Source organism: Chiloscyllium plagiosum, unplaced genomic scaffold (assembly GCF_037043375.1).
Source record: "Chiloscyllium plagiosum isolate Xiang-an unplaced genomic scaffold, Cpla_swu_hap1 HiC_scaffold_10, whole genome shotgun sequence".
Taxonomy (NCBI): domain Eukaryota; kingdom Metazoa; phylum Chordata; class Chondrichthyes; order Orectolobiformes; family Hemiscylliidae; genus Chiloscyllium; species Chiloscyllium plagiosum.
The window spans coordinates 93,272,760-93,284,863 of record NW_028270148.1 but is presented as its reverse complement, the minus strand read 5'-3'; the positions used below and the strand labels follow the sequence as shown (position 1 = coordinate 93,284,863).

General features: G+C 42.1%; 1 long non-coding RNA gene across 1 annotated transcript in view; it reads right to left on the bottom strand.

Annotated features, from left to right (window-relative positions):
- Positions 1-1,783, bottom strand: part of LOC122553243 (uncharacterized) — a 36,470-nt gene extending 34,687 nt beyond the window's left edge. The window contains exon 1 of the long non-coding RNA XR_015758310.1: positions 1,579-1,783. This is a non-coding gene — a long non-coding RNA (uncharacterized LOC122553243). The remainder of the gene's footprint in view (positions 1-1,578) is intronic.
- Between the last annotated feature and the right edge of the window lie 10,321 nt (positions 1,784-12,104).

The following is a 12,104-nucleotide window of genomic DNA, read 5'->3' as shown; positions in this document are numbered from 1 at the left end:
AACTGTGCAGCTATTTAGATGAGACTGTCACGCCCACTGAGAGTGGCTACAGTTTGATTCCCCTCACCACCACCACCCAACCCCCAACCCCCAGCTGCTCCACATGACCGCAGAGAATAGACAGGCTGTGAGTCTCTAACAAGTCGCATTATAACCCGGCAGTACCCTGTACTGACAGCATATGGCAGCTCCAAGCTTGTGATGCTCTATCCATTCAGCTTAGAGACACAAAGGGGAATAAATGTTTATTTTGGTGTCCTCTTGCCACTCAGTGGAATTCCCTAGATAATCAATGAGGGGATATTAATTGGCTTGACCAATAAATATTCTATGCACCCTAAACAATCTCTTCAAGAAACAGATTGGGCCTTGTGCAGGCTCCAGTGCTTGTTAACTGAGATAATGAATAACAGGCTGATTGCTTCAGACTGGTAAACATTAACAAAACGATTCATAACCTGTAGCACCGCAGACACAGGGAAAATAGCAATGTGTCTAACATTTGCCAATCACAGAGGGACCAGCTGGTGCCATATTGTCAGGAAGGACAAAGTGCCACTAATTACTGTTTTAGAGATAAACAGAAATGCTTCAATGTAGGTATTAAAAATGTGATGGTCCAAACAGACACTTGCCTAATTCTTTCATTTACCGTTCCATGCTACATCTTTGAAAACATTTTGGCCACAGCAGAATCCTCCAGTCTTTGAAAAATACAAAAATATAATAATTAGAAAAGTTAAATAGGGAGGATGGGAACAGTCAGTTATTGACATGCCAGTTGTACCATGTAGTTTTCCTTCATATGAAATGCTTTTGATTTTGAATTGTTACAAATGGTCCAAATGATTTGAGTGGTCAAACTAAAGCAAGTACGAAAATGAGGCACATTAATTGCAGTAAAATGAAAAACAGTGCACAGTTAACTTTGAAATGTTAATTCTAGCTTTCCCAACGTAGGGAAAGAGTAGATGGCTACTTAGGAGCATGAGTAACCCATGCAGCATCTTGGGTTGTTCTGTCAGGGTTAAATTTGCAAAGATTAAAATTCAATCAGTATTCGATCTTTCTAGGTACCATTTTCACCTAGTCGGTTACACTTGCAATTGTCGCCCATGAAGATTCACGAGGTTGACTGATTTGTCAATTTTTCCCAATTTTCCTGTGTTGAAAATCCCTACTGCAGGAACTGGTCTTCTCTGACAATGTTGCACAGCATTGAACCATAAATCTTGGCAATTTGCCATTTTTAGCCTTTATTAATTAATGAACTTAACCGCTGACGCTATTTAAGCCAACCAGACAGGTGGCTGACACAGATTTACCTGCTAATAGGACAACAGATTAAAATTACTCCCTTAACTTAGAATTGGAGAGAAGTTAAAATCTTTACTTTCTATAAAATGTTCATCTCAGTGCATGGGATGAATCCTTTGTCTTACACCAAAGCAGATTACTTTTGCAATTGCAATTAGAACGATGAGGGTAAGGATTAGTTAAAATAAGGATAACGCCGGATGTGTTGTACAAGTGAATTAAACACATTATTCTCATGAGTAAAAATCAAATTAAACTCACCTGTTGTCTAGTTTCTGATCATTATCTGCCCATTAAATAAAAGGGCTTAGATTTTTCAAATGGTGCCACTACTATCACTGTGCTACAAGATTTATTTTTTGTCTTCTTTTTCTTTGTTGATTGCGTTATGACACACACCTGCAGTACTGGTCAGACTTGAACATGGACCTTGAACCTAAGGTAGGAACACTTACTATTGGGCTGTGTGAATATTTTTAACCAACCTGTTCAGCATGCTCTTGCTGCTTCTAACGCATGATGTTCCACAATTTGCAGGAAATAAACAGCCCTTATCCATTTGATCATGACCACAAATTCCTGAAAGAATAAGATACAGATTGCCTAGCACCCTCTAGAGGACATCAGGAATCTGAGCAGCATCTGCAGACAGCTCCCACTAGATTAGTGTCTCCTTTGCTGTTTCTTAATTCCACTGTTAGGGCTAAAAATTCATTACAGCTGCTGCAATGATCATCTTGCATGGTTACTTTGTACCAGATCAAGGTGATGCTGGTCGAACTCTATGCTGCTCCTTCATCTCCATTTTTTTTGGAGGTGCACCCCAGTGTTGAAAGTGCTGCTGACTGTCTGCATACTCAGCTGGGGCCCAGATGCATACGTCACGAACCAAAGATAAAGTTAGCTTCCATCTTTCAACGAAGGGAGGTGTCCTAGCTGCAGTATGGATTGGAGCTCCCAAAAGCTGTTCGTCACAAGGAATAAAATTGACTAAGAAACGGCAGTCCAGAAATAGAGCTCCCAAGTACTCTGGGTGGGGGATTTCAATGTCTAACACCAGGAGTGGCTCAGCACGAAGCACTACTCATCAAGGTGGTCAGGTACTAAAGGACATAGCTGCTCGAGTGAGTCTGCAGCAGGTGGTGAGGGAACCAACAAGAGGTAAGAACATACATGACCTCTTCGTTACCAATCTACTGGTTGCAGATGCATCTGTCCATGATAGTATCTGTAAGAGAGATTAAGTCCCGCCTTCATGTTGAGAATATCCTCCATCTTGTGTGTGGCACTACCACCATGCTAAATGGGACAGAAATCGAACAGATCTAGCAACTCAAGACTGGACATCCATGAGGTACTATGGACCATCAACAGCAGCGGAATTGTACTCCAGCACAACGTGCAACCTCAAGGCCTGGCACATTACCCACTCAACCATGACCATCAAGCCAAGGGATCAACCCTGGTTCAATGTACAGTGCAGGAGGGCATTGTCAAAAGGTGTGGCACTAGAAAAGCACAGTTGGTCAGGCAGCACCCGAGGGTCAGGAGAGTTGACATTTCGAGCATAAGCTCTTCATCAGGATTGCTGGGGGGGGGAGGGGTGCGAGGGATCTGAGAAATAAATGAACAGGCGTGTCAGACATCTTGTTCACTCTGAGAGCTGGGTCTGAGGGGGGCTGGATCAGTTTCAACAACTCTCTACATGTAAATAAAGGGTGACTTGGTGACAGGACACTGGCCTCTGTGAGTTATTTCAGTGGCAATGAGAGAAAAGCACACTCCTCAAGAAATTCACTCTCAACAGTCATCTTTGAGGTGGAGTAAGTATTTCTGGTAACATGCCATTACTTGGGAAGCTTGACTTGTTTAATCCTGCTATTGAAGACTGCGCTCATTATGTAGAAAGAATGTCATTTTTTCCAGGCAATTGACAATGGGGCAGATGAAAAGCAATGAGTAATCCTCCTGACAGCTTGTGGACCCATAGCTTTTTAGGTTATCAGGAGCCTAAATTTCCATGAAGAATCAGATACTAAAACCTTTCAAGAGTTGATGGATTTAGTTAAGGAATATTATAACCCCAAACCACCTCTAATTCTGAGACACTATCAATTTTACTCAGCAATTTGAGAACCAGTGGAATCTGTATCAAGATTATTGACTAGATTAAGATGACTTGCAGAGAAATGTGACTTTGGTTTAACCTTTAATGTAATGCTGAGAGATTGTTAGTTTGGTATGTGGTATTAATGATGTAACCATGCAAAATAACCTACTAGCTGAAGCCCAACTGGTCTTCAAACAGGTACTACAACTGGCTTTATCATTGGAAAATGTGGCAAGTGAGGTGTACGAGTTCCAGGGTATTCTGACAGAAGTAGACACCCTGGCCAGCCCAACTGAGCATGGGGAACACCACTTGAGTGAACACAATTGCAGATCCTCACTCAAAACATATCTTGCATAGAGGGTCTGTAGATCAGCCCACAGCAAAATCCCAGAACAAAGCTAAGCATTGACCGAACAGTTAAAAGTTTCTTCAGAATCTGGGCTGACAAGGCCAATGTAGTTGCTGCTGGTATGCAGACTCAAGACAGCAAAAGATCCCACAAGACTTAAGTTGAGTAAGAGGACTCAGACCAGTATCCAGGAGAGTGCACACCCTGTAAAGGCCACCTACATCTGGTTTGAAACAGTTAAATTGCTTAGCAACATACAAATCACATCCTATCAAAATAAACATCTGGTTAAATTGTCACCTGGTTCTAACGGAGGTTGATACCGATAAGGCTATTTCAGTGATTGTAGAATCAGGCTCTACCAAAATTTGGTCTGGGCTCCAACCCTTAAGTTTGTGCAAGACCTTGGCTTGGCTGAGAACGTATACCGGGGAATACCCGGTATACCCTTTACCCTTTACAGATTAAGGGTATAATTTTGGTTCTGGTCTCTGATGAGAAGCAGCTGGTTCAGTTTCCACAGATTGTAGTAAATGACTGCCTGGCCCAAGCTTGATGGGGCAAAATTGATTGAGAAATATTCACCCAGATTGGCTTAACGGTTTTCAATTAGAAAATGCTGCCTGAGTGAAGTCCTAATTAAATACACGGATATTTTTCAAGACGGTATAGGGACTACAAAAGGAGCCAAGGCTACATTGCATGTTGACCAGGAATTTTATGATTCTGCAAGGCCATTTTCTTTATGGGCAAAAGTGGACGCAGAAATCAGAAGGTTGGAGAGCGAAATGGATCATCAAACCAGTACAGTGTGTAGAATGGGCAGCACCAGTCATACTGATTCTGAAGCCCAATGAGTTAGTTCACCTTTGTGGGGATTTTAAACCAAAGGTAAACAGCTTTTCACAGCTGGATAAATATACAATCCCTTGCATATGTAAATCTGGTAGGGAGCTGTCCTTCATGAAGCTGGACATGAGCAATGTGTACTTGTAATTGCAGTTAGATGAAGATATCCAGAAGTATGCTATAAGTGTTTGTATCAATATATGAGATTGCCATTTTGGGTATCGCCACTCTGAAATTTTTCAGCGGATGATGGAGAAGAATTCCAAGGTTTACCCCAGCTCACCATTTATCTAGGTGATGTGTTAATAACAAGGAAAACCAATAAGGAGCACTTACACAACTTTGACATGGTCTTTAGACATTTCTCCCAGGTGGGTGTACACCTTAGAAGGGAAAAGTACATGTTCCTGGCACCCCCAAGTGACCTACTTGGGCTAGAGTCAACAAGACCGGGCTACTGAAGACCAGGTTACTGAAGCAGTCCATTTACATGGCTTGCTGCCATGAAGATAAAGTGAGGGCAATCAAAGGTGGCCTAGCTCCTATATCAGTTGCAGAACTTAGGTCTTTCCTTGGGCTGTTGAATCATTACAGAAAGTTCATACATCGCCTGGACTCCATGCTGGCACCTTTGCATCAATGCTTCAAAAAGGATCAGCCTTGGCGATGGTAAGGTATCCACGCTGTACCTTTCAGGGAAGTGAAGAAACAGCTATCATCCTCTAAGGTGTTAGCACAGTATATTCCCAAGTGAGCTCTGGCATTGACACGCGATGCCGCTCCATACAGCATTGTGGTAATATTCGTTCATAGGTGACCCAAAGGAGAGAAAAGCCCAATAGTGTATGAATCCAGGACTTTGGCAAAACAGAGCGTGAATGTGTCCAGAAAGAGAAGGAATGTTTGGCAGTCATATTTGGAGTCAGGAAGTTCCACCAATATCTTTACAGACATACATTTGGAATAATAACAGAACACAAACCCCTGTTGGGCCAATTAAAGAGGACAAGTTAGTACCAACCATAACTTCAGTCCGAATTCAGCGGTGGGGTCTAATACTAAGTGAGTATAATTACGCTTTGGAACAACATCTGAGAGGTCAAATAGCGAATGCGATTGTGTTAAACCCCTCCTTCTGGCAGGTACACCACCAGTGGTACCACCACTGGAAGAGCTATAATGCTTTTGAAATATCTGGACACACTTCCAATCACAGCTGACGATATCAGCAGAAAGATCCAGTCCTGGCAAAACTGAGACACCTGGTGGTGATGAGGAAAACCAAAGGGCTGTCACAAACACAATTGAATCCTTTTTTCAACCCAAAAAGACCAGATCACGATAGAGGACTGTGCATTTTTGTGGAAAGCAAGAGTGATTTTCCAAGTCAAAAGATCTCTGCCAGATACTAGCTGAACACCTGAGCAAGTACGTAGATCATATGAAAGCTGTTAACTCCATAAACGATGTGGAAGCAAATTGTACCCAGTTCCTTGACAGCCTTTCCAAGTGTTCAGGAACCCTTGGGTTCTCCCTCTCCGTCAGGCATTGAAGATATCTCGGGATCTGAGATGTACATGGTGGATGCCACCACCATGATGCCCTTTCTACCTGAAAAGAGAATAAATTTCTTTCAAGATGCTCCAGGCACAAGAGGTGTTTTACATGCCCCCCCACTCCCGTATCAGAGTCTGAGTTGGAAGAATCTAACTCAGTGCTAAAATGCCCCATGAGGAACTACTGAGAAAAAAAACTGGCCTACGTCCTTCAACTCAGAGGGGGAGAAGTGTAGTGATTTTAACGAAGTTAGCCAAGTGGACCTTATATAATACGAGTTCCCTGATTGGGGCTGTTAATCTGATCCAACCAGGGAGTCCTGGCTGACAGATATGAGCAGGAGTGTCAGACATCCTGTTCACTCGGAGAACTGACTCTGAAGGAGCTGGATCAGTGGCAAGGACTTGCCACGTTTAAAAAAAGGGTGATTTGCTGATGGAATACCGGTCTCTGTAGAGCTATTTCACTTCTCTCCATCATACGATCAGAAGTGGGAATGTTCACTGATGATTGATGTTGAACATTGTGCAATCGTGACTCCTCAGATACTAAAGCAGTCCATTTACAAGGCTCGCTGCCATGGAAAGGCTGCCAACATCATCAAAGACCCATCACACCCCAGTAATGATCTCCTACAACCTCTTCTATCAGATAGAAGTCTGGTCACATGCACCAGTAGGTTCAGGAACAGCTTCTTCCTGGCCGTTATTGGAATGATGAATGAACTCTTTTTAGCCTCAAATAATATTGATCTTGCTAACGTTGATCTCATCTAGCCCATGCCCTATGCAGTGTAACCTGTATGCCTCTGTTTAAATCTTTTTGATCTGAACATCCATGCTTACTATAATCTGCCTGTATTGCTTGTAAACTAAACTTTTCATTGTACTTTGGTACATGTGACAATAAATCAATCAATCAAATGCAACAAGGTCTGGCAATATCCAGGCTTGGACTGACAAGTGGCAAGTAACATTCATACTACACAAATCCCAGCAAATGGCCATCTCCAGTAAGAGATAATCTAACCATCACCCCTTGACATTCAATGGTGTTACCATCACTGAAACCCCACTATCAACATCCTGCAGTTACCATTTACCAGAGATTCAACTGGATTGACCATATAAACACTGTGGCTACAAGAGGAGGTCAGAGACTAGGAATACTGAAGCAAGTAACTCACTTTCTGACTCCCCAAAACTTGTCCACCATCTCTAAGGAAAAGTCAGGAGTATGATGGAATACTCCCCACTTGTCCGAATGGGTGCAGCTCAAACATCACTCAAGAAGCTTAACACCATCCAGGATAAATTAGCCCATTTGATGGGCATGACATTCACAAGCATCCACTCCACCACTGACATTTAGCAGCAGCAGTTTGTACCACCTACAAGCTGTACTGCAGAAATTCACCAAAGTTCCTTCGACAGCATCTTCTAGTTCCACGGGCAATAAATGCTGGCCAGCCAGTGACATCCAGAGCCATGAGTGAATAAAATGCAGCTCCGAAGGTCTTCATCCAGGAAGTGGAAAGCAGAAGAGACGGCATTTCTCTGCAATGTAGCCAGCACACCTTTACAGCATGCACTGTGAAGGAAACAAGGGCAGCTACCCTTGAGAAAGTGTTGGCAAATTGACTTCTCGAACCACTATATCCCTGTGCTGTCCATATGCAGTTAGTAAGGTTGTTAACAAGCAATAATCACCTATAATAAGCAACTCGCCATTCCTGAACAAGAATCTCACCTTGGCACCAAACACTTAGTTTAAAAATGCAGCATGTTGTTTCTGACATGACATAGGCCTCACTGGACTTCTCGTGTGATTCTGTCATATTTCTTGCCATGACTAACATCATTCCAGGCCCTAGAAGATTCTACTCCAAATGGTCAATGACCTCATATGGATGGTCAAATCATTGACTACATCTTCAAATGCCATTTTCCCATTACACGACCAACCTCTACACTAATTAATCCACCAAAACTCGATCACTCACCCAGCAGTAATCTCCAGTGATCAGGAATCAATGTCTAATATTCTTATGCTCCTCTTCACCACCACACACTTAGCATTATTGCAAGGATCACGCCCGCATTTTGCAGCTTCCATGAGCTTCCAGTTATTCAGCTGTGATGGGTACATTACCCAAATACATTATAAAATACGAACTGACATTCTTCACTCTCTCGTGCAGGACAAGGTCGAGCATAAAAAGAGGGAACAACAGAGAAGCAGCAGAGAACAGGCATGCCTGTATTTCCTGAACTCATTGGGAAAGATGGTGCTGCTAATCATGGGTATGGCATTCACTGAGGCTGTTGTAACCACTATTGCCAAGAACATCTTAGATGACAGCAAGTGTCTGATTTGGTCAGGCAGCATCCGAGGAGAAGGAGAATTGAAGTTTCAGGCATAAGCCCTTCATCAGGAAAGCAAGTGTTTGGCATGTACAGCATCTAAAGAGTTGTTGAATGCAGCTGTTACCAATTTATGTGGTGTCTTTTATTTCAGGATTTTGGCTGGAGGCATAATGACAGACCAGAGCAGAAGGATGGAAAGGTGGAGTAACATTAAGGTGGAGAGATCTTCAGGGAAACTGAAACCTAATGGGCAACTCATTGTCACACAATGTCTCCCTGTATGTAAGTGGCATGAACCGGGTACAGAAAAGGTAGATCTTGTCATCAAGGAGCCTCCCTATGGTTTATTGATGACTTCAATATGGTGGAATAGCTGACTGTGTGGTATAAATTAATGGTTCTGTGGAGCTTAGTGGTAATCCCCCACCCCCATCTTTACTTTGCTTTGGCTTAACTAGTGATTAGTGATAGTGGATGCACCACCGTAGAGTCTTGATGGAAAAGGCACTATTCTTAGATATCAAGGTTTACTGCAAGACTTCAGTAAAAACAGCTACATTCAGTCAGACATAATGGCTAGGACCTGAGAGAGCTTGTTCAGATATCTACTGTCTTTTAAAAACAACAGGAAGATTTCTTGGCTCCACTACAGACTGTGTGACCTCAGTAGAATGAGCGCAGCTAATGTAATTTGAATATTAACCCCTTCAAAGCCATTGTTTTGTGCAATAGTAGACAGCTCTCTGGAGCAGAGAATCCAAAGATTTCCAGCTCTTTGAGTAAAAGAATTTCTCCTTGGCTCAATACCTTCAAAAATGGCAATCCCCTTGTCCCAAGACTAGAGTATACCAGAGAGTATTGGTCAAATTTACACAATCTCTTTTCTCAGGCCTGGCCTCTTCTCCCACAATTCCAGCTGGTGAACCTTTCCTACATTTTTGCCAAGGCAAGGTTTACCCTGACGAATAGTCCAGTTAAAATTTATTTTCTGTTTTTGCGTTTTTCGATACCTAGAATTCCATTCCCTTGCCCCGGGCCTAAAAATAGTGGTCATCATCAGGTCTCAGCAGAGGATAGCCCAGGAGTCATGGACCAAACTCTTTGCCTCTCTTCTGTAGTTACATCTACACCTATGGGTCACTGGAGCAGGATTGTGTGGTGTCTTGTGTCAAGTACACTTGTGCCATCAATGGGCACTGGAGAGACTGGAACGCACATTATCCCAAGAGTATCACCTTCATCTAACTTGTGAGTTTCCATCACAGTTCTGATAATTTTGTTACACTATTCTTGGTGCTGTTTAAGAATGAGGCATTTATTATCACTTTTAAATGTTTAAATTAAATTCTGTCATTGACTGTTTACATGAAAAGTGGGTAGTCCATTGCCACAGAGTCTATCTGTATTTTGCCACTTTGGTAAAATCCTCAAATCTTAGAAAGGCTGATCAGTTTATTGTGGGTCACATTGAACTGTTCACATTTCTCATATTTCAATCAAAGCTTAAGTTCAAACAGATTGCTTTTAATTTATTGAAGATTCTATTAGCCCCTAGAGGTCAAACTGGTATGATTAAACAGAATGAATTTGTCACACATTAGATAACACTGGTTTACAATATCCTAGATCTATAGCACCAGGTCCACTTCCCAGATAAACGATCTCAGGAAGTTATGGTGTCATTGAGTAATGCCAATGCTATAATTTTGTGAACTTTCATGTTGCTTTACATAAAAATAAAGTTGCCACAGTCCTAGTAATCCATTGGGCTGTTCTCTCAATAGAGAGAGATAACTAGTGGTGATTTAACCTGAGGGTGAGCATACCTCAGGCAAGGGAGGGAGAGGTTGAGAGGGAAAGTCCTTCATGATAATTTCAGCTGGTGTGAGAATTCAACTCATGCTGATGGCATCTTTTAGATCGCAAACCAGCCATTCAGACAACTGAGCTAACCAATCCCCACCTTAACAAACCATGAAATGTTGACCACCAAAGCTCCACTCTCCAGTCAATGGTGGTCTTTCTTTTAGATATATGTCAATCTTCAGTTAGAGTCAAACTGAAGTAGAGGCAGAAGTTGGCCTTTAGCCATCTGTTATCGACATAATTGTAATTTTCTTTTAAGACCATAAGACATAGGAGCGGAAGTAAGGCCATTTTGATTCTGATTCTCGGAGCTCAATAAAAGTTCTGCAGCTTCCTGTCAATAGTCTGGAGTTAATTTCCAGTTTTGCTCCTTCCTTGTCTGTCATTTACGTTTTGCTATGCAAGAACCTGGGAAGCTTCAAAGGAATTTGAGCTGGATATTTCTCTCAATACCTTCAGAATCAGCAGCTTTTCTTCTTTGCGATTTTATTACTATGTTAACATTTAGCTCAGAAGAACAAGGAGTGGTAAAACTAACTGAATGGTACAATTTTCAGGAGATGCAGCAACGGAGAAGTCTAATGATAAATGTACATAAATCTTTAAAAGGTATTCAAGACAAATTGAAATGGCTGTTCTAGAAGGCTCTTTATTATTGAAGAATAGAGTGCAAAGCAAAGAGATTATGTGTAATTTTTATATAACAGCGGTTATGCCTCAATTGGAATATCATGTCCAGTTCTTGGAATAACATTTTGGAAAAGGTGTCATGGCCTTAAAAAGGGTGCAGAAAGATTTACTAAAATTGTCCCAGGCATGTGGGCCTTCAGTGTTGCAGAGAGACCATACACGCCAGCTTGTAATTATTAAAACAGAGCAGATTAAGAAATTTGGCAGAGGTGTTCCTAAGCATGAATTGCTGTAATAAAATAAGTAAAGGGCAATAATTTCCAGTGACAGAGGATTCAGCAACCAGAGGTCTCAGATTTAAGATATTTGGAAAAGAATTGGATGGGCTATGAAAAATATATTTTATGGAGTGAGTGATAGAGATAGGGTCATAGAGATATACAGGATGGAAACAGACCCTTCGGTCCAACTCGTCCATGCCGACCAGATATCCCAACCCAATCTAGTTCCATCTGCCAGCTCCCAGACCATCTCCCTCCAAACCCTTCCTATTCATATATCCATCCAGATGCTTTTTAAATGTTGCAATTGTACCAGCCTCCACCACTTCCTCTGGCAGCTCATTCCGTACACGTACCACTCTGTGTGAAAAGGTTGCCCCTTAGGTCTCTTTTATATCTTTCCCCTCTCACCCTAAACCTATGCCCTCTAGTTCTGGACTCCCCGACCCCAGGGAAAAGACTTTGTCTATTTATCCTATCCATGCCCCTCATGATTTTATAAACCTCTGTAAGGTCACCCCTCAGCCTCTGATGCTCCAGGGAAAATAGCACCAGCCTGTTCAACCTGTCCCAATAGCTGAAATCCTCCTATCCTATCTACCTGCGACTTTACTTTCAAGGAGCAATGAACCTGTACACCAAGGTCTCTTTGTTCAACAACACTCCCCAGGACCTTATCATTAAGTGTATAAGTCCTGCTAAGGTTCGCTTTCCCAAAATGCAGCACCTTGCATCTATCTAAATTAAACTCCATCTGCCCCTTCTCAGCCCATTGC